The sequence below is a fragment of the Sphaerodactylus townsendi genome, linkage group LG14, assembly GCF_021028975.2.
Source record: "Sphaerodactylus townsendi isolate TG3544 linkage group LG14, MPM_Stown_v2.3, whole genome shotgun sequence".
In the NCBI taxonomy this organism is placed as follows: Eukaryota; Metazoa; Chordata; class Lepidosauria; order Squamata; family Sphaerodactylidae; genus Sphaerodactylus; species Sphaerodactylus townsendi.
This window is the reverse complement of record NC_059438.1, coordinates 48,137,403-48,156,733: the sequence shown is the minus strand read 5'-3', so window position 1 is coordinate 48,156,733 and position 19,331 is coordinate 48,137,403. Positions and strand designations below refer to the sequence as shown.

Sequence of the window (19,331 nt, the reverse complement as noted above, 5' to 3'; positions counted from 1 at the left end):
AAAATCTCCTAGTACAATAGTTAGAAAACTAGTTAGAAAATAGTTAGAAAACTAAACTCACCCCTTATTTGTTTGTATTATCGAATTTAAAGGTTGATAATCACCCTTTAACACATAAATCCTGAAGAATTCCACTGCTAAATGGTTTGCACAGGAAAAACCTTTTGAAATGGTTTAGTCCAGATTCTCTAACTGGAGCAGCAGTGGCGTAGGAGGTTAAGAGCTCGTGTATCTAATCTGGAGGAATCGGGTTTGACTCCCCACTCTGCCACCTGAGCTGTGGAGGCTTATCTGGGGAATTCAGATTAGCCTGTGCATTCCCACACACGCCAGCTGGGTGACCTTGGGCTAGTCACAGCTTCTCGGAGCTCTCTCAGCCCCACCCACCTCACAGGGTGTTTGTTGTGAGGGGGGAAGGGCAAGGAGATTGTCAGCCCCTTTGAGTCTCCTGCAGGAGAGAAAGGGGGGATATAAATCCAAACTCTTCTTCTTCTCAATAAAGTGTGACATATACAGTAAACATAGTTTCTTCTTCATAGGCTGTGTGCTCATTTCTAAATGAAGAAGAGTTGGTTTTATACTGTTTTATGTACCTTTTAAGAAGGTTTAAAGCAGCTTACAATCACCTTCCCTTCACCTCTCCACAACAGACACCTTGAAGAAGGTGAGGCTGGCAGAGTTCTGAGAGAACTGTGACTGACCCGAAGTCACCTAGCAGGCTTCATGTGGGGGAGTAGGGAATCAAACCAAGTTTTCCAGATTAGAGTCTACCATACTTAACCATTACACTATGCTGGTGTGGGGCGAGAATTCAATCTAGCCCAGCTTGGTTTCAAAAGATGGGTGAAGAAAAGAATACCCAAGTCAGGTTTTAAGAGAAAAAATTTTTTTACTGTGTAGATGCAACATCTATCACAGGATGCGCTCTCTCTCCCTCTCTCTCTCCCTCTCTCTCCCCCTCCCTCTCTCTCTCCCCTCTCCCCCTCCTGCTCCCTCCCCCTCTCCCCCTCCCTCTCTCTCCCCCCCTCCCGCTCCCTCCCTCTCTCCCTTTCCCTCTCTCTCCCTCTCCCTCCCTCTCTCTCTCCAAAAATGCAAACGTCATGATTACCCTTCACCTTAAAATCAAATGTGCTAGTTTATAGCTAGGCAATAAAACTAATTCTAGCCTTCCTGGTTTCAATCCAGATAACCAGTTTCCAACATTTCTGAGGGGGACTATGTCCAAAGGGACACTTCTCCAGGATAACATAATTTCATATACATCGTATTTACTAAAAAGGTGAAAATGATTGTAACTATTATTTATGATTTGGTTTCCCTAGAAGACATCCTATGCATTACATTATCATTTCAGAGTGCATTAAAATATAGAAAAACACATTTAATTGTCTCATGAGATTTATCTCTCCTCTAACCTTTGACATCTTCATTGCTGTGTTTATTAACTTAGTCTCTCTTATCTAGCTGAGGATGCCTTGGGTCTGTAAGACATGCTCTCCTGTACCGGGATGCTATAAATTCCTTAGCGATATGATAAGATCTTCCCTGCTTTGTAACTTAGCTGACTAGCTACTTTTTACTACTGAGAGACTCCTTGATTTTCAGTTTATATAGATCCCTTATTCTTTTATATCAAATACAATATTCAAGCCTATTTTCCTGTTCCCATACTGGTATAGCCATAACTCCAACAGATAGAGTTGAACATCAAACCCTGAGTGCTCTCCAGAGGTGGGATCCAGCAGGTTCTCACAGGTTCCCGAGAGTAGGTTACTCATTATTTGTGTGTGCCGAGGGGGGGGGGGGTTACTAATTGGTGATTTTGCCACATGATTTTTGCCTTAGTTACGCCCCTCCTCTCAGCAGTAGCGCGCAGAACCTGAAGCAGTCTAGCAGGAGGTGCACCGGCGTGCGTGGCAGCCTGCGCCTGCGTGCATTCGTTTCCCGCCCAAGAACTGGCGCAGCGGCTGTGTCCTTGCCACAGCCCCGCCCAGGAATGCCCCGTCCCCCAGAATGCCTGGCCACGCCCCTGTCATGCCCCGCCCAGCCCCATTGGCGCCATGCCACAGTTTGAATCCCACCACCATGGGAACCTGTTACTAAAATTTCTGGATCCCACCACTGGTGCTCTCAGATGGAGATATCTTCAGGACAGCCTCCTCTCAATAACACCATAAGCCCTGCTCTGCAAAAGTCCCCAACATTGTACGTTTAGGGCACAAATAGAGCAATGCCTGCCAGAAAGAAGCCTGGCTTCACTGTTTTTGGTCACAAAGCAAGCAGCAAACACTCATATTCACATATTGTTGTACTTGCTGCAGCCTCTACTGTTTGATCTGCCAGTTTCAATTACTGTATCCCCAAACGTTGTGCTTCTTTCTTTTTGCTGCTAACCATGACCTATGGGGGGGGGGGGTGTCTTTCATGAAGTATTTTAAGAAAGCAAGTATGCTTGTATACAGCCCAGACAGCTTTTTACCATCTGCGGCAGGCACGGCAATTGGCCCCGTCTCTCCCGTCCCGATCTGGCCACGGTGGTCCATGCCACGGTCACCTCTAGATTAGACTACTGTAACTCGCTCTACGCGGGCTTACCTTTAGCCATGATCCGGAAACTGAAACTCATGCAGAATGCAGCAGCCAGGCTCCTCTCCGGGGCAACAACTAGGGACCAGATTACGCCGGTCCTGTACCAACTACACTGGCTGCCAATCGAGTACCGGGTCATGATTAAAGTTTTGGTACTGACCTTCAAAGCCATTTGCGGCCTTGGCCCTGCTTATCTGAGGGACCGTCTCTCCCTATATCGCCCTTCTAGGCCCCTCCGCTCATCGGAGGCGGACCTACTGGTGATCCCTGGCCCCAAGGCGATCCGGCTGGCCTCTACAAAGGGAGCCAGGGCTTTTGCGGCTCTGGCCCCTACCTGGTGGAACAGGCTTCCGGGTGAAATCAGGGCCTTGCGGGACTTACAAAGTTTCCGCAGGGCCTGCAAAACGGTTCCTGTTCAGCCAGGCGACAACCAGCCGGGATGATTTCAACTTTGCCATAAAGAACATCTGGCCTCCCGTGGGTACACAAAGGGGGGAGGGAGGGGTTGAAGTCATCTGCAAGTTTTAATATTTTATGTATTATTATGACATGTTTTAAATTGTTTTATGACTGATGGACACCGCCCTGAGCCTTTGGGGGAAGGCGGTATATAAATATGATAAATTAATAAATAAATATACAGATATCACCCAAACTAGGCACATAATTAACATTTACAGCGCAATCCTAAAAACACCTCCCTAAGAGTCAGCCCCATGAACTCTGAGTAGTCTTACTTAGGATGGCAATGTTAGTTTTCTGGTCAAAGTAAAAGACTGGAAGGAGATTTTAAAAACATAAATCAGTAGAAAGTAATCACCACAACTAACCAAGTGGAGTTTGCTTCCATGCAATCCAGAAACAAAACTGACATGCGAAAGCTGAGCAGCTTGTTTCAATTCATAGAAATGTTACCTTTTCTGAAATCCAAAATGCTCAGAAAGACCAGCTATGGATGTTTTCGATTAGCAAAATAAACTTAAAATTACTCCCATGGATGTATACACTAGGACAAAATGAACCATCAGATATGTTCAGAACAGCTAATTCTGTCCACAGTTACGATGATGTTTCTAGCCTGACCCCACACATTTACTCAGAAGCAAGCACCAATAAATGCAATGGCTTGCTCTAGGCTCATGTGCACAGACAGCTGCATTCTCACTGTGTGAAGATATATTACTGAAGAGCTTTTATGATGTTGTAGTGCATTATGGAGATGTCCATCTTTAGAAGAAAATATGCATTTCTTCAATTTCTGTTTCATAAACCTGCAGACAATGTATTGGGTTGATCCAATGATGCCGAAGGGGACTGCAATGTTTGTGATACGCAATTTCACTGTAGATATCACACCCAGTATGAATCTTGGGGACCCTGAACAGCATTTCAGGGATATACTATGGGATGCCAGAGGAGGGGCAAGCTTCATTCTATAAGTGATGTTACTGTTTCTAAACCAAAATAGTAAAGGTTTCCTTTTGTCTACATTGACATAGTGGTTAAAAGCAGTGGACTCTACTTTGGAGAAAGTTTGATTCCCCACTCCTCTACATGAGCAGAGGACTCTAATGTGGTGAATCAGGTTTGTTTCCTTCCTCTTACCCATGAAGCCTGCTAGGTTACCTTGAGCTAGTCACAGTTCTCTCCAAACTCTCTCAGCCCCATGTAACTCACAAGGTGTCTGTTGTAGGGAGAGCAATTGAAGGACTTTGTAAGCCGTTTTGAGACTCCTTTAAAGTAGAGAAAAGTGGGGAATGAAAACCAACTCTTCTTCTTCTTCCATTTCAGTTCCCCCCACAAAAAAACCCCTAAAGGTTGCCTAAGTGCTTTAAGATGCAGCAGCCTGCCAATTCATCATCACCAGCGCATACAATCATAACTTTAAAAAATACTATTTTTATTTTAAGAGAAGTAGTAATCTGACAGGCTAAAACTTCAGGGTAATGCTAACAAATGTATTAAATGGTCTGAATTCCAACCCCCCCCCCCCCTATCCTTAAACAACCCAGAAAAGAAAGACTTCTGGTTTAAACTCAGATTAAAGATATATTTATGTCCTGACAACACAGATCAGCCTCCCCAAACTGTTGCTCACCTCTGAAAGTGGAGGTGCAGGGAACCAGTAAAAACCTTTTCACGGTTTGCACTTCAGCGTTGAATGTCTCATCTCAGTTTACTTTAAACTGCTGCTGATTGGGCTAGGATCTAATTCCAACGGTAACATTTAATTGCTGCTTTTGCTGCTGCATTTAAAAAATGTCTTTTCGTGCTCCAGTTGTTCCAAGCCTCTTAACAAATTCACTGTTGTACATCTGCTAAAGCAGCAGAGTCTCGCTCAGCACTGCTACTTTAATAGGTGCCTATTCTTGCACTGCTAAGTTTTGACATTGTGCCTGCTTTTAAAGCCTCTGTGACAGACATCTGCATTCTAAACAACTGTCCTGGATCATAGAGCCCCCATGATTGGCAGGGAACTCAAACCGAATTTGGAGAAGGGCAACTGGAGAATCCTGGCAGTTCAGAACTGACAGGTAACTGACAAACCAGTGACTGCCAATAGGAACAACTCTCAGAAGGAAATAAAGCTTTAAATGCTTGTATGTGGTTACTTCAGTACATTTCGAAGTACAATACAGTGGAACCTCAGTTTTCGTTGGTAATCCGTCCAAAGAGTATCGATGAAAACCGAAACCAATGAAAACCGAGGCAAACTTTTCGATAGGAATAAATGTAAATAGGCACTCCAAAAATGTCAATATAAATAGGCACTCCAAAAAACATACCAAACCCACATTTTTGGTGAATAAACATAGTGTTTAATGCTGAAAACAGCAACACACAATTGACACGAGTTGACAGCGTAGGCGCAACTGAGCATACACAGAGTGCGGCAATAACCACTGGAGCCAGGGAGTTCACTCAAAGAAAGGATGTATTGGCATTGATACAATATATACAGTTTAAACGGACAGAGCCTTCGGCTTAGGTCCTGTCCCCAGCAAGGAACATGCTTAACTGAGTTAGCTTACTTATATACATTATGATACATTCATTAGCCTATGGCTAGTACAGTCAAAGGTCACATGACTCTTATATATAGCTGATGCAATCATGCTTAGTCATTCCCTTTGGCTGCTAACAGGTGAATGCTGTTAGTCCTTCAGCAGTCCATTAAGGCAATCAAGGGTTTTGCCATGCAGCTGTTATACCTTCAGCTCCTGACAACAATAACACTAGGACCAGCTTCAGAGCCAGTGGACCAATGTCGCACCAGAAAGCTGTCCAAAGAGGTCCGTTTCTGACGCCTCTTTAAGATTTGTCTGAAATGGGGCAAGCCATTGTCATTTAACAAGTTGCAGACACGGCCCGCAACAGCTTTGTCCGGGTGATTTTTGTCCACAAACCCCTGCACCTTACTGCAAATCTATGAAAACCGAGACAAATTTTTCACTGAAAAAATCTATGAAAACTGAAACCGATGAAAACCGAAGGCAATAAAAACCGAGGTTCCACTGTATATCACACCAACTTAACCCTGTAAGAACATGGTGGCGGCAGTTCCCTAACGAAACACCGAGACCGCCTGCCCTCAGAGTTCAACAGACATTGCTTCCTGCTGTTGTTTTTTCAAGTAATTAGGGTTGTTGTAGTTAACTTGGGACTTATTGCTACAGCTAACTTGGGTCTTATTGTATCTTTCGGTGGGATGTTGTTAGTTAGCCTGATTGTTGAATCCTTTTGTTATAATAAGAATCAGACCTTTTGGGCTGAGTTAATATACGCAGTAGTGAATTTGTAGTATTGGTAGCATAGGTAGGATTGCCTTTTAGTCTCAGGTTTTGGGAATATAGAATTTGATAGGAAGTCACCATCTCTTTTTCTATGTTATTATCAGGTTAATTTTTGGTGACTAGGCAAATTTTGATGATTCCTGTTTTATTTTATATTATGTTGTATGGTGATTGTGGTATTACTATGTGATTATTATCTGACTATGTTTTATTATTATGTGATCATTAATATTTTTGATGTTCTTATAGGTATTTGTTATAAGATGCTGTTTATTATTATATATGTTGTAATGTGGTAGTACTGTGATATTCTATTCTTATATATTGCTATATTATGAAATGTTATTATGTTTGGCTATCAAATATTATTATGTTAATGATGTTTATGTTTTTGTTAATCTGATATGGGAATGTTGAATATTTGTTTATCTGGTTGAAATGCTGTTAAGGGTTTGGAATTGCTATTATAGCTGAGACTATGATTAGTTTTATTGTCCCCCCCCCCCCCCTCCCCACCCCCCCCCCCCCACCACCCCCACCCCCCCCCCCCCCCTCCCCCCCACCCCCCCCCCCCCCCCCCCACCCCCCCCCCACCCCCCACACGCCCCACACCCCCCCCCCCCACCCACCCCCCCACCCCCCCCCCCCCCCCCCCCCCCCAACCCCCCCCCACCCCCCCCCCCCCCCACCCCGCCCCACCCCCACCCCCCCCCCCCCCCCCCCCCCCCCCCCCACACCCCCCCCGCCCCCCACCCCCCCCCCCCCCCACCCCCCCCCCCCCCCACCCCCCCCCCCCCCCACCCCCCCCCCCCCCCACCCCCCCCCCCCCCCACCCCCCCCCCCCCCCACCCCCCCCCCCCCCCACCCCCCCCCCCCCCCACCCCCCCCCCCCCCCACCCCCCCCCCCCCCCACCCCCCCCCCCCCCCACCCCCCCCCCCCCCCACCCCCCCCCCCCCCCACCCCCCCCCCCCCCCACCCCCCCCCCCCCCCACCCCCCCCCCCCCCCACCCCCCCCCCCCCCCACCCCCCCCCCCCCCCACCCCCCCCCCCCCCCACCCCCCCCCCCCCCCACCCCCCCCCCCCCCCACCCCCCCCCCCCCCCACCCCCCCCCCCCCCCACCCCCCCCCCCCCCCACCCCCCCCCCCCCCCACCCCCCCCCCCCCCCACCCCCCCCCCCCCCCACCCCCCCCCCCCCCCACCCCCCCCCCCCCCCACCCCCCCCCCCCCCCACCCCCCCCCCCCCCCACCCCCCCCCCCCCCCACCCCCCCCCCCCCCCACCCCCCCCCCCCCCCACCCCCCCCCCCCCCCACCCCCCCCCCCCCCCACCCCCCCCCCCCCCCACCCCCCCCCCCCCCCACCCCCCCCCCCCCCCACCCCCCCCCCCCCCCACCCCCCCCCCCCCCCACCCCCCCCCCCCCCCACCCCCCCCCCCCCCCACCCCCCCCCCCCCCCACCCCCCCCCCCCCCCACCCCCCCCCCCCCCCACCCCCCCCCCCCCCCACCCCCCCCCCCCCCCACCCCCCCCCCCCCCCACCCCCCCCCCCCCCCACCCCCCCCCCCCCCCACCCCCCCCCCCCCCCACCCCCCCCCCCCCCCACCCCCCCCCCCCCCCACCCCCCCCCCCCCCCACCCCCCCCCCCCCCCACCCCCCCCCCCCCCCACCCCCCCCCCCCCCCACCCCCCCCCCCCCCCACCCCCCCCCCCCCCCACCCCCCCCCCCCCCCACCCCCCCCCCCCCCCACCCCCCCCCCCCCCCACCCCCCCCCCCCCCCACCCCCCCCCCCCCCCACCCCCCCCCCCCCCCACCCCCCCCCCCCCCCACCCCCCCCCCCCCCCACCCCCCCCCCCCCCCACCCCCCCCCCCCCCCACCCCCCCCCCCCCCCACCCCCCCCCCCCCCCACCCCCCCCCCCCCCCACCCCCCCCCCCCCCCACCCCCCCCCCCCCCCACCCCCCCCCCCCCCCACCCCCCCCCCCCCCCACCCCCCCCCCCCCCCACCCCCCCCCCCCCCCACCCCCCCCCCCCCCCACCCCCCCCCCCCCCCACCCCCCCCCCCCCCCACCCCCCCCCCCCCCCACCCCCCCCCCCCCCCACCCCCCCCCCCCCCCACCCCCCCCCCCCCCCACCCCCCCCCCCCCCCACCCCCCCCCCCCCCCACCCCCCCCCCCCCCCACCCCCCCCCCCCCCCACCCCCCCCCCCCCCCACCCCCCCCCCCCCCCACCCCCCCCCCCCCCCACCCCCCCCCCCCCCCACCCCCCCCCCCCCCCACCCCCCCCCCCCCCCACCCCCCCCCCCCCCCACCCCCCCCCCCCCCCACCCCCCCCCCCCCCCACCCCCCCCCCCCCCCACCCCCCCCCCCCCCCACCCCCCCCCCCCCCCACCCCCCCCCCCCCCCACCCCCCCCCCCCCCCACCCCCCCCCCCCCCCACCCCCCCCCCCCCCCACCCCCCCCCCCCCCCACCCCCCCCCCCCCCCACCCCCCCCCCCCCCCACCCCCCCCCCCCCCCACCCCCCCCCCCCCCCACCCCCCCCCCCCCCCACCCCCCCCCCCCCCCACCCCCCCCCCCCCCCACCCCCCCCCCCCCCCACCCCCCCCCCCCCCCACCCCCCCCCCCCCCCACCCCCCCCCCCCCCCACCCCCCCCCCCCCCCACCCCCCCCCCCCCCCACCCCCCCCCCCCCCCACCCCCCCCCCCCCCCACCCCCCCCCCCCCCCACCCCCCCCCCCCCCCACCCCCCCCCCCCCCCACCCCCCCCCCCCCCCACCCCCCCCCCCCCCCACCCCCCCCCCCCCCCACCCCCCCCCCCCCCCACCCCCCCCCCCCCCCACCCCCCCCCCCCCCCACCCCCCCCCCCCCCCACCCCCCCCCCCCCCCACCCCCCCCCCCCCCCACCCCCCCCCCCCCCCACCCCCCCCCCCCCCCACCCCCCCCCCCCCCCACCCCCCCCCCCCCCCACCCCCCCCCCCCCCCACCCCCCCCCCCCCCCACCCCCCCCCCCCCCCACCCCCCCCCCCCCCCACCCCCCCCCCCCCCCACCCCCCCCCCCCCCCACCCCCCCCCCCCCCCACCCCCCCCCCCCCCCACCCCCCCCCCCCCCCACCCCCCCCCCCCCCCACCCCCCCCCCCCCCCACCCCCCCCCCCCCCCACCCCCCCCCCCCCCCACCCCCCCCCCCCCCCACCCCCCCCCCCCCCCACCCCCCCCCCCCCCCACCCCCCCCCCCCCCCACCCCCCCCCCCCCCCACCCCCCCCCCCCCCCACCCCCCCCCCCCCCCACCCCCCCCCCCCCCCACCCCCCCCCCCCCCCACCCCCCCCCCCCCCCACCCCCCCCCCCCCCCACCCCCCCCCCCCCCCACCCCCCCCCCCCCCCACCCCCCCCCCCCCCCACCCCCCCCCCCCCCCACCCCCCCCCCCCCCCACCCCCCCCCCCCCCCACCCCCCCCCCCCCCCACCCCCCCCCCCCCCCACCCCCCCCCCCCCCCACCCCCCCCCCCCCCCACCCCCCCCCCCCCCCACCCCCCCCCCCCCCCACCCCCCCCCCCCCCCACCCCCCCCCCCCCCCACCCCCCCCCCCCCCCACCCCCCCCCCCCCCCACCCCCCCCCCCCCCCACCCCCCCCCCCCCCCACCCCCCCCCCCCCCCACCCCCCCCCCCCCCCACCCCCCCCCCCCCCCACCCCCCCCCCCCCCCACCCCCCCCCCCCCCCACCCCCCCCCCCCCCCACCCCCCCCCCCCCCCACCCCCCCCCCCCCCCACCCCCCCCCCCCCCCACCCCCCCCCCCCCCCACCCCCCCCCCCCCCCACCCCCCCCCCCCCCCACCCCCCCCCCCCCCCACCCCCCCCCCCCCCCACCCCCCCCCCCCCCCACCCCCCCCCCCCCCCACCCCCCCCCCCCCCCACCCCCCCCCCCCCCCACCCCCCCCCCCCCCCACCCCCCCCCCCCCCCACCCCCCCCCCCCCCCACCCCCCCCCCCCCCCACCCCCCCCCCCCCCCACCCCCCCCCCCCCCCACCCCCCCCCCCCCCCACCCCCCCCCCCCCCCACCCCCCCCCCCCCCCACCCCCCCCCCCCCCCACCCCCCCCCCCCCCCACCCCCCCCCCCCCCCACCCCCCCCCCCCCCCACCCCCCCCCCCCCCCACCCCCCCCCCCCCCCACCCCCCCCCCCCCCCACCCCCCCCCCCCCCCACCCCCCCCCCCCCCCACCCCCCCCCCCCCCCACCCCCCCCCCCCCCCACCCCCCCCCCCCCCCACCCCCCCCCCCCCCCACCCCCCCCCCCCCCCACCCCCCCCCCCCCCCACCCCCCCCCCCCCCCACCCCCCCCCCCCCCCACCCCCCCCCCCCCCCACCCCCCCCCCCCCCCACCCCCCCCCCCCCCCACCCCCCCCCCCCCCCACCCCCCCCCCCCCCCACCCCCCCCCCCCCCCACCCCCCCCCCCCCCCACCCCCCCCCCCCCCCACCCCCCCCCCCCCCCACCCCCCCCCCCCCCCACCCCCCCCCCCCCCCACCCCCCCCCCCCCCCACCCCCCCCCCCCCCCACCCCCCCCCCCCCCCACCCCCCCCCCCCCCCACCCCCCCCCCCCCCCACCCCCCCCCCCCCCCACCCCCCCCCCCCCCCACCCCCCCCCCCCCCCACCCCCCCCCCCCCCCACCCCCCCCCCCCCCCACCCCCCCCCCCCCCCACCCCCCCCCCCCCCCACCCCCCCCCCCCCCCACCCCCCCCCCCCCCCACCCCCCCCCCCCCCCACCCCCCCCCCCCCCCACCCCCCCCCCCCCCCACCCCCCCCCCCCCCCACCCCCCCCCCCCCCCACCCCCCCCCCCCCCCACCCCCCCCCCCCCCCACCCCCCCCCCCCCCCACCCCCCCCCCCCCCCACCCCCCCCCCCCCCCACCCCCCCCCCCCCCCACCCCCCCCCCCCCCCACCCCCCCCCCCCCCCACCCCCCCCCCCCCCCACCCCCCCCCCCCCCCACCCCCCCCCCCCCCCACCCCCCCCCCCCCCCACCCCCCCCCCCCCCCACCCCCCCCCCCCCCCACCCCCCCCCCCCCCCACCCCCCCCCCCCCCCACCCCCCCCCCCCCCCACCCCCCCCCCCCCCCACCCCCCCCCCCCCCCACCCCCCCCCCCCCCCACCCCCCCCCCCCCCCACCCCCCCCCCCCCCCACCCCCCCCCCCCCCCACCCCCCCCCCCCCCCACCCCCCCCCCCCCCCACCCCCCCCCCCCCCCACCCCCCCCCCCCCCCACCCCCCCCCCCCCCCACCCCCCCCCCCCCCCACCCCCCCCCCCCCCCACCCCCCCCCCCCCCCACCCCCCCCCCCCCCCACCCCCCCCCCCCCCCACCCCCCCCCCCCCCCACCCCCCCCCCCCCCCACCCCCCCCCCCCCCCACCCCCCCCCCCCCCCACCCCCCCCCCCCCCCACCCCCCCCCCCCCCCACCCCCCCCCCCCCCCACCCCCCCCCCCCCCCACCCCCCCCCCCCCCCACCCCCCCCCCCCCCCACCCCCCCCCCCCCCCACCCCCCCCCCCCCCCACCCCCCCCCCCCCCCACCCCCCCCCCCCCCCACCCCCCCCCCCCCCCACCCCCCCCCCCCCCCACCCCCCCCCCCCCCCACCCCCCCCCCCCCCCACCCCCCCCCCCCCCCACCCCCCCCCCCCCCCACCCCCCCCCCCCCCCACCCCCCCCCCCCCCCACCCCCCCCCCCCCCCACCCCCCCCCCCCCCCACCCCCCCCCCCCCCCACCCCCCCCCCCCCCCACCCCCCCCCCCCCCCACCCCCCCCCCCCCCCACCCCCCCCCCCCCCCACCCCCCCCCCCCCCCACCCCCCCCCCCCCCCACCCCCCCCCCCCCCCACCCCCCCCCCCCCCCACCCCCCCCCCCCCCCACCCCCCCCCCCCCCCACCCCCCCCCCCCCCCACCCCCCCCCCCCCCCACCCCCCCCCCCCCCCACCCCCCCCCCCCCCCACCCCCCCCCCCCCCCACCCCCCCCCCCCCCCACCCCCCCCCCCCCCCACCCCCCCCCCCCCCCACCCCCCCCCCCCCCCACCCCCCCCCCCCCCCACCCCCCCCCCCCCCCACCCCCCCCCCCCCCCACCCCCCCCCCCCCCCACCCCCCCCCCCCCCCACCCCCCCCCCCCCCCACCCCCCCCCCCCCCCACCCCCCCCCCCCCCCACCCCCCCCCCCCCCCACCCCCCCCCCCCCCCACCCCCCCCCCCCCCCACCCCCCCCCCCCCCCACCCCCCCCCCCCCCCACCCCCCCCCCCCCCCACCCCCCCCCCCCCCCACCCCCCCCCCCCCCCACCCCCCCCCCCCCCCACCCCCCCCCCCCCCCACCCCCCCCCCCCCCCACCCCCCCCCCCCCCCACCCCCCCCCCCCCCCACCCCCCCCCCCCCCCACCCCCCCCCCCCCCCACCCCCCCCCCCCCCCACCCCCCCCCCCCCCCACCCCCCCCCCCCCCCACCCCCCCCCCCCCCCACCCCCCCCCCCCCCCACCCCCCCCCCCCCCCACCCCCCCCCCCCCCCACCCCCCCCCCCCCCCACCCCCCCCCCCCCCCACCCCCCCCCCCCCCCACCCCCCCCCCCCCCCACCCCCCCCCCCCCCCACCCCCCCCCCCCCCCACCCCCCCCCCCCCCCACCCCCCCCCCCCCCCACCCCCCCCCCCCCCCACCCCCCCCCCCCCCCACCCCCCCCCCCCCCCACCCCCCCCCCCCCCCACCCCCCCCCCCCCCCACCCCCCCCCCCCCCCACCCCCCCCCCCCCCCACCCCCCCCCCCCCCCACCCCCCCCCCCCCCCACCCCCCCCCCCCCCCACCCCCCCCCCCCCCCACCCCCCCCCCCCCCCACCCCCCCCCCCCCCCACCCCCCCCCCCCCCCACCCCCCCCCCCCCCCACCCCCCCCCCCCCCCACCCCCCCCCCCCCCCACCCCCCCCCCCCCCCACCCCCCCCCCCCCCCACCCCCCCCCCCCCCCACCCCCCCCCCCCCCCACCCCCCCCCCCCCCCACCCCCCCCCCCCCCCACCCCCCCCCCCCCCCACCCCCCCCCCCCCCCACCCCCCCCCCCCCCCACCCCCCCCCCCCCCCACCCCCCCCCCCCCCCACCCCCCCCCCCCCCCACCCCCCCCCCCCCCCACCCCCCCCCCCCCCCACCCCCCCCCCCCCCCACCCCCCCCCCCCCCCACCCCCCCCCCCCCCCACCCCCCCCCCCCCCCACCCCCCCCCCCCCCCACCCCCCCCCCCCCCCACCCCCCCCCCCCCCCACCCCCCCCCCCCCCCACCCCCCCCCCCCCCCACCCCCCCCCCCCCCCACCCCCCCCCCCCCCCACCCCCCCCCCCCCCCACCCCCCCCCCCCCCCACCCCCCCCCCCCCCCACCCCCCCCCCCCCCCACCCCCCCCCCCCCCCACCCCCCCCCCCCCCCACCCCCCCCCCCCCCCACCCCCCCCCCCCCCCACCCCCCCCCCCCCCCACCCCCCCCCCCCCCCACCCCCCCCCCCCCCCACCCCCCCCCCCCCCCACCCCCCCCCCCCCCCACCCCCCCCCCCCCCCACCCCCCCCCCCCCCCACCCCCCCCCCCCCCCACCCCCCCCCCCCCCCACCCCCCCCCCCCCCCACCCCCCCCCCCCCCCACCCCCCCCCCCCCCCACCCCCCCCCCCCCCCACCCCCCCCCCCCCCCACCCCCCCCCCCCCCCACCCCCCCCCCCCCCCACCCCCCCCCCCCCCCACCCCCCCCCCCCCCCACCCCCCCCCCCCCCCACCCCCCCCCCCCCCCACCCCCCCCCCCCCCCACCCCCCCCCCCCCCCACCCCCCCCCCCCCCCACCCCCCCCCCCCCCCACCCCCCCCCCCCCCCACCCCCCCCCCCCCCCACCCCCCCCCCCCCCCACCCCCCCCCCCCCCCACCCCCCCCCCCCCCCACCCCCCCCCCCCCCCACCCCCCCCCCCCCCCACCCCCCCCCCCCCCCACCCCCCCCCCCCCCCACCCCCCCCCCCCCCCACCCCCCCCCCCCCCCACCCCCCCCCCCCCCCACCCCCCCCCCCCCCCACCCCCCCCCCCCCCCACCCCCCCCCCCCCCCACCCCCCCCCCCCCCCACCCCCCCCCCCCCCCACCCCCCCCCCCCCCCACCCCCCCCCCCCCCCACCCCCCCCCCCCCCCACCCCCCCCCCCCCCCACCCCCCCCCCCCCCCACCCCCCCCCCCCCCCACCCCCCCCCCCCCCCACCCCCCCCCCCCCCCACCCCCCCCCCCCCCCACCCCCCCCCCCCCCCACCCCCCCCCCCCCCCACCCCCCCCCCCCCCCACCCCCCCCCCCCCCCACCCCCCCCCCCCCCCACCCCCCCCCCCCCCCACCCCCCCCCCCCCCCACCCCCCCCCCCCCCCACCCCCCCCCCCCCCCACCCCCCCCCCCCCCCACCCCCCCCCCCCCCCACCCCCCCCCCCCCCCACCCCCCCCCCCCCCCACCCCCCCCCCCCCCCACCCCCCCCCCCCCCCACCCCCCCCCCCCCCCACCCCCCCCCCCCCCCACCCCCCCCCCCCCCCACCCCCCCCCCCCCCCACCCCCCCCCCCCCCCACCCCCCCCCCCCCCCACCCCCCCCCCCCCCCACCCCCCCCCCCCCCCACCCCCCCCCCCCCCCACCCCCCCCCCCCCCCACCCCCCCCCCCCCCCACCCCCCCCCCCCCCCACCCCCCCCCCCCCCCACCCCCCCCCCCCCCCACCCCCCCCCCCCCCCACCCCCCCCCCCCCCCACCCCCCCCCCCCCCCACCCCCCCCCCCCCCCACCCCCCCCCCCCCCCACCCCCCCCCCCCCCCACCCCCCCCCCCCCCCACCCCCCCCCCCCCCCACCCCCCCCCCCCCCCACCCCCCCCCCCCCCCACCCCCCCCCCCCCCCACCCCCCCCCCCCCCCACCCCCCCCCCCCCCCACCCCCCCCCCCCCCCACCCCCCCCCCCCCCCACCCCCCCCCCCCCCCACCCCCCCCCCCCCCCACCCCCCCCCCCCCCCACCCCCCCCCCCCCCCACCCCCCCCCCCCCCCACCCCCCCCCCCCCCCACCCCCCCCCCCCCCCACCCCCCCCCCCCCCCACCCCCCCCCCCCCCCACCCCCCCCCCCCCCCACCCCCCCCCCCCCCCACCCCCCCCCCCCCCCACCCCCCCCCCCCCCCACCCCCCCCCCCCCCCACCCCCCCCCCCCCCCACCCCCCCCCCCCCCCACCCCCCCCCCCCCCCACCCCCCCCCCCCCCCACCCCCCCCCCCCCCCACCCCCCCCCCCCCCCACCCCCCCCCCCCCCCACCCCCCCCCCCCCCCACCCCCCCCCCCCCCCACCCCCCCCCCCCCCCACCCCCCCCCCCCCCCACCCCCCCCCCCCCCCACCCCCCCCCCCCCCCACCCCCCCCCCCCCCCACCCCCCCCCCCCCCCACCCCCCCCCCCCCCCACCCCCCCCCCCCCCCACCCCCCCCCCCCCCCACCCCCCCCCCCCCCCACCCCCCCCCCCCCCCACCCCCCCCCCCCCCCACCCCCCCCCCCCCCCACCCCCCCCCCCCCCCACCCCCCCCCCCCCCCACCCCCCCCCCCCCCCACCCCCCCCCCCCCCCACCCCCCCCCCCCCCCACCCCCCCCCCCCCCCACCCCCCCCCCCCCCCACCCCCCCCCCCCCCCACCCCCCCCCCCCCCCACCCCCCCCCCCCCCCACCCCCCCCCCCCCCCACCCCCCCCCCCCCCCACCCCCCCCCCCCCCCACCCCCCCCCCCCCCCACCCCCCCCCCCCCCCACCCCCCCCCCCCCCCACCCCCCCCCCCCCCCACCCCCCCCCCCCCCCACCCCCCCCCCCCCCCACCCCCCCCCCCCCCCACCCCCCCCCCCCCCCACCCCCCCCCCCCCCCACCCCCCCCCCCCCCCACCCCCCCCCCCCCCCACCCCCCCCCCCCCCCACCCCCCCCCCCCCCCACCCCCCCCCCCCCCCACCCCCCCCCCCCCCCACCCCCCCCCCCCCCCACCCCCCCCCCCCCCCACCCCCCCCCCCCCCCACCCCCCCCCCCCCCCACCCCCCCCCCCCCCCACCCCCCCCCCCCCCCACCCCCCCCCCCCCCCACCCCCCCCCCCCCCCACCCCCCCCCCCCCCCACCCCCCCCCCCCCCCACCCCCCCCCCCCCCCACCCCCCCCCCCCCCCACCCCCCCCCCCCCCCACCCCCCCCCCCCCCCACCCCCCCCCCCCCCCACCCCCCCCCCCCCCCACCCCCCCCCCCCCCCACCCCCCCCCCCCCCCACCCCCCCCCCCCCCCACCCCCCCCCCCCCCCACCCCCCCCCCCCCCCACCCCCCCCCCCCCCCACCCCCCCCCCCCCCCACCCCCCCCCCCCCCCACCCCCCCCCCCCCCCACCCCCCCCCCCCCCCACCCCCCCCCCCCCCCACCCCCCCCCCCCCCCACCCCCCCCCCCCCCCACCCCCCCCCCCCCCCACCCCCCCCCCCCCCCACCCCCCCCCCCCCCCACCCCCCCCCCCCCCCACCCCCCCCCCCCCCCACCCCCCCCCCCCCCCACCCCCCCCCCCCCCCACCCCCCCCCCCCCCCACCCCCCCCCCCCCCCACCCCCCCCCCCCCCCACCCCCCCCCCCCCCCACCCCCCCCCCCCCCCACCCCCCCCCCCCCCCACCCCCCCCCCCCCCCACCCCCCCCCCCCCCCACCCCCCCCCCCCCCCACCCCCCCCCCCCCCCACCCCCCCCCCCCCCCACCCCCCCCCCCCCCCACCCCCCCCCCCCCCCACCCCCCCCCCCCCCCACCCCCCCCCCCCCCCACCCCCCCCCCCCCCCACCCCCCCCCCCCCCCACCCCCCCCCCCCCCCACCCCCCCCCCCCCCCACCCCCCCCCCCCCCCACCCCCCCCCCCCCCCACCCCCCCCCCCCCCCACCCCCCCCCCCCCCCACCCCCCCCCCCCCCCACCCCCCCCCCCCCCCACCCCCCCCCCCCCCCACCCCCCCCCCCCCCCACCCCCCCCCCCCCCCACCCCCCCCCCCCCCCACCCCCCCCCCCCCCCACCCCCCCCCCCCCCCACCCCCCCCCCCCCCCACCCCCCCCCCCCCCCACCCCCCCCCCCCCCCACCCCCCCCCCCCCCCACCCCCCCCCCCCCCCACCCCCCCCCCCCCCCACCCCCCCCCCCCCCCACCCCCCCCCCCCCCCACCCCCCCCCCCCCCCACCCCCCCCCCCCCCCACCCCCCCCCCCCCCCACCCCCCCCCCCCCCCACCCCCCCCCCCCCCCACCCCCCCCCCCCCCCACCCCCCCCCCCCCCCACCCCCCCCCCCCCCCACCCCCCCCCCCCCCCACCCCCCCCCCCCCCCACCCCCCCCCCCCCCCACCCCCCCCCCCCCCCACCCCCCCCCCCCCCCACCCCCCCCCCCCCCCACCCCCCCCCCCCCCCACCCCCCCCCCCCCCCACCCCCCCCCCCCCCCACCCCCCCCCCCCCCCACCCCCCCCCCCCCCCACCCCCCCCCCCCCCCACCCCCCCCCCCCCCCACCCCCCCCCCCCCCCACCCCCCCCCCCCCCCACCCCCCCCCCCCCCCACCCCCCCCCCCCCCCACCCCCCCCCCCCCCCACCCCCCCCCCCCCCCACCCCCCCCCCCCCCCACCCCCCCCCCCCCCCACCCCCCCCCCCCCCCACCCCCCCCCCCCCCCACCCCCCCCCCCCCCCACCCCCCCCCCCCCCCACCCCCCCCCCCCCCCACCCCCCCCCCCCCCCACCCCCCCCCCCCCCCACCCCCCCCCCCCCCCACCCCCCCCCCCCCCCACCCCCCCCCCCCCCCACCCCCCCCCCCCCCCACCCCCCCCCCCCCCCACCCCCCCCCCCCCCCACCCCCCCCCCCCCCCACCCCCCCCCCCCCCCACCCCCCCCCCCCCCCACCCCCCCCCCCCCCCACCCCCCCCCCCCCCCACCCCCCCCCCCCCCCACCCCCCCCCCCCCCCACCCCCCCCCCCCCCCACCCCCCCCCCCCCCCACCCCCCCCCCCCCCCACCCCCCCCCCCCCCCACCCCCCCCCCCCCCCACCCCCCCCCCCCCCCACCCCCCCCCCCCCCCACCCCCCCCCCCCCCCACCCCCCCCCCCCCCCACCCCCCCCCCCCCCCACCCCCCCCCCCCCCCACCCCCCCCCCCCCCCACCCCCCCCCCCCCCCACCCCCCCCCCCCCCCACCCCCCCCCCCCCCCACCCCCCCCCCCCCCCACCCCCCCCCCCCCCCACCCCCCCCCCCCCCCACCCCCCCCCCCCCCCACCCCCCCCCCCCCCCACCCCCCCCCCCCCCCACCCCCCCCCCCCCCCACCCCCCCCCCCCCCCACCCCCCCCCCCCCCCACCCCCCCCCCCCCCCACCCCCCCCCCCCCCCACCCCCCCCCCCCCCCACCCCCCCCCCCCCCCACCCCCCCCCCCCCCCACCCCCCCCCCCCCCCACCCCCCCCCCCCCCCACCCCCCCCCCCCCCCACCCCCCCCCCCCCCCACCCCCCCCCCCCCCCACCCCCCCCCCCCCCCACCCCCCCCCCCCCCCACCCCCCCCCCCCCCCACCCCCCCCCCCCCCCACCCCCCCCCCCCCCCACCCCCCCCCCCCCCCACCCCCCCCCCCCCCCACCCCCCCCCCCCCCCACCCCCCCCCCCCCCCACCCCCCCCCCCCCCCACCCCCCCCCCCCCCCACCCCCCCCCCCCCCCACCCCCCCCCCCCCCCACCCCCCCCCCCCCCCACCCCCCCCCCCCCCCACCCCCCCCCCCCCCCACCCCCCCCCCCCCCCACCCCCCCCCCCCCCCACCCCCCCCCCCCCCCACCCCCCCCCCCCCCCACCCCCCCCCCCCCCCACCCCCCCCCCCCCCCACCCCCCCCCCCCCCCACCCCCCCCCCCCCCCACCCCCCCCCCCCCCCACCCCCCCCCCCCCCCACCCCCCCCCCCCCCCACCCC

At 75.6% G+C, this 19,331-nt stretch overlaps 1 protein-coding gene across 1 annotated transcript in view; it reads right to left on the bottom strand.

The window, feature by feature from the left end:
* Positions 1 to 19,331, bottom strand: part of LOC125443358 (little elongation complex subunit 1-like) — an 83,202-nt gene that overhangs the window by 22,377 nt on the left and 41,494 nt on the right. The gene's annotated exons all lie outside the window — the stretch shown is intronic.